We start from the raw sequence: 3,553 nt of genomic DNA on the forward strand, positions 1-3,553 counted from the left end.
GCCGGGGTGGTGCTGAGTCGGTGGGGGGTGGTGGTCCCGGCCGGCTGTGGGGCCGTGAGGGTGCGGAGGGGCAACTGCCGTTCACCGTGCCTCTTGTTGAAACTTGAGGGGTCCCAGTGGGTGGCGGGTTGCTGTGAAGGGCCATGAGGGTTACCAGTGAACTCAATGGGAGTTCATGTTTGTCACCCATCAAGCGTGTGTTTGGGGAGTCTTGAGGGCCTCCGCCAGCAGCAGTGAAGCCCCCTCCCCAGGGAATGGCTTTGCCTTTGCTGTTGGTGGAGCCGGGCCTCACCTCCAGTGCCCGGGCAGGCGGCTTCCGGAAAGCTCTGCCTGCCCTGCCCCGTGGCAGCCTGCTCAGGGGAAAGGCAGTCAAGGCCGACCAGGCTTTTCATTACGGGTTTTGTAAGGCTGGAGGAGAAACCACAATGTGGGCTCAGAAGCAGTGGAATCGTTATCTGAACTCCAAATAGCATGGTACTAACTCCTACTTCTGTCTCGTGTTTAGGACTGAAGTGATGTGGAGAGCCCTGCGTGCCCCGGTGGTACGGGGGATGTAGTCAGGAGGCAAGGAAGAGCAAAGGAGGAGAGTATCGCCTCATCTTCTGCTTGTAACAAGCCCAGGCCACCTGGCATGGGAGGGGTATGGGTATAGCAGAGAGCATGTGAATCACCCTGGACGTGCAGGTAATGTTCCCAGCTAAATCAGATAACACTGTATGGTGCTGCGTTCACCAATAACCTGTAATGCACAATAGTGGAGAAAAAGTCATCCTTCCACAATCAAGACCACAATAACGGAGAGCCGTTTAGATGACAATTTGTGATTCTTTTAATGAATGTGATTCCATCAAGTATAAGGGAATTTTTGCCCATTACCTTCAGTGAGAACATATTTTTTGTTATGCTATTGACCTGCCCATATCATAATTGCAGTAGTCTTTGTTATTTAGTTACGAAACTCTCCTCCATCTAATCTAAACATAATGTATGCAGTTTCAAGGTTTCTTAAACTGCGAACTCCTACTCAGCTGTTTTTCTGACTGGCAATCATGGCTCTACTGTGCCTTTATATTTGCACTTACCTTGGGTATTTTTCTGTCATTTTTAGTGTCATTGGTTATATTTGTCATTGTTTATGTTCTTATGTCCTTTCTTTCCCATGATGAACTGCTGTTCAGATCACTGTGGGCCTGACTGTATGCAAGATCAAGACACTCAGCAACCCCTAGTTTCCACAGGCACTCAGCTCACTGGAAACGATCAGTAATTTTCAACAGACTGCCTAAGCAGTGTGAAAAAATACACCAAGGATAATAACTAGGCAAATATATTTTAAGCGATAAATGTAAATGGGAAGAGAAGTTTCATTTGAGAAGTTAGGCAGATGCAGCTATAACCAATTTCCTTAATCTACTGATACATGAGTGTTATGTTTAATTTTCAAGTGCTGTTGTCAATTAGGAATTGGAAACAAATCAGTTGTTTGTAGCAAATCACTTCTTTCTGTTTCCTAATTTGGAATGTTATTCTAGGTTTTCAAGAAGATGTTTATCCTCTAATTCTTCAGGTTCATCTTATGTTCACGCGAGTAATTTCAGAAGACACATTCACTAGCTAACACCCATCTCCTCTTGCAGTTGTACACTGCACGACATTAATAATTAAGCCTCTTAGGAAGTTAGCTGCATGGCCCATGATTAACTTCCCTTAATTCTTCATTGTTAAAGCTCAGTGCAGAGATCTCTGGAGCAATTGCCCCACCGTTCCATCCTGAGCTGCAGAACGGCAACATAGCGTATAAGTCAGTATGCACTAAGATATCATCCCAGCACGGAAAGTACGTATTGGTGCCTTTATCACAGTCTAACAGGCCATACAGGCTTATCCAAAGAAAGTGTTCTCTCAGCAGATGAGCTAGATAAAGTGGTTGATCAGAGACTGTTGACACACTGCACAGCTAATTAAGTCACTAGGGAAGCTGGGATGGGATGCTGTAACAAAGGTAGGATCCGATTCACACACAGCTTTCAGCAAATCTTAAAATGCCGTCTGAATAAAACCCAATGAGGTAATAGCCACTTCTGACTTACTGCATGCCAGAAATTTGTCAAACGGTGGTGAGGAAAAGGGGGTAGAGGGTGCATTGTTTATTAAACAGGTAAATTGGATATAATTTGGTTGTTTCTGCCCGCGACTCTCTTTCCATGTCTTCTTTTCAGACAAAAGTTTTGTGAAGAAGAGGTGTCTCTTTGTGTCGGAAGTGCTATAATGAACGGCACATTGATAATACTACCAGCTTATAATAACTATAATGACTGGTATTCCCTGTTCTGCAAGACTGGGAGGGCAAGAGCGTATCCAATGAATAGAAATGGATCCTTGGATTTTGGTTCCTGAGGTGACCTTGACTCCACGAATCTACAGAACAATTATAGTACAGAACAGTTGATTGCTTCTCTGTTTGTCTGGCAACAGATTATGGGATAAGACAGAAGGAGCCTTCAGTACCTACCCTGATATGCTTTTTTTTGTGAAGAAAACCACTACAAAAATATGGTGTAATGTAAGAAAATGTTCTTAGTTTTATTTCCATTGTTATAAATTAAAAAAAACAACTGAGTGTTTTACATTTAAAAAATCCACAATCAGAACTATGCATGACTTAGACAAAAAGATTTAAAAAAAGAAGGTGTTGCAACTGAGGTCATCCAGCAATATTACATTTATTTTGAGGACTCTGGGTACGATTTTACACTTACATTCATTTAATACTTGCTTAGCGATGGCATTATTTGCAACTTACACTATTCTGAAGCATGAGCAATGTGTGAAACTAGTAAAACGTAGGGGAAGATTTTGTGAGGTTAAAAAGGCAGAGGAGACCTAGAGAGAGGATTTGTTCTTTGATCCGAGAGATAAGAGACCAGACTTGCACAGATGTCGAGCCCTTGGCTTCTACTGGAGATCTGTATACTCAGCATCTCAGTCTATCAGACCTGGAATAACTCGGAAATCTGGATGGCAGCCAAACACAACGCGTTTTTATTTGAAGCAGTCTATGCTTTTTGTTTTGTAATGATTTCTTCTACATGTATATATTTTTTCAAAAATCCTGAGCAGTTCTTTAAAGTGCACACGCTTCTCGTTGTCGGGGTGAGGGTACTGGTTGTGGTGCTGAAAGAATTGTGGTGGGGAAAGAGATCGTCTCCTGACATTCACAACTCGTGTCAAAGAAAGCTCCGCGACTCAGATCCGCATTCACATGGGTAAGTACACTCTCTGTGTGGACAGGAGGATAAACGTGGGTTCTGTCCTGAGAAATACACGTCAGAGAAAGATAAACTATTATGTAAAGGTGAAAGTCAGGTCAAGATAGTCTTTCACGTTGCTAATGTATTTTTTTTCTGCAAACAATGGGATTCTCAGCTGTATCTTAGCTTTGGGACAAACCCTGCTCGTTCCTACAAACAGACCAGTGGAAGTCACTCTTTTCGCGCATTTCAGGTGAGCTTTGGATGGGTCAAATCCCAGCCTTCCTGCTTCTGCCTTCAGC

The sequence above is a fragment of the Pygoscelis adeliae genome, unplaced genomic scaffold, assembly GCF_000699105.1.
Source record: "Pygoscelis adeliae isolate BGI_AS28 unplaced genomic scaffold, ASM69910v1 Scaffold130, whole genome shotgun sequence".
NCBI lineage: Eukaryota > Metazoa > Chordata > Aves > Sphenisciformes > Spheniscidae > Pygoscelis > Pygoscelis adeliae.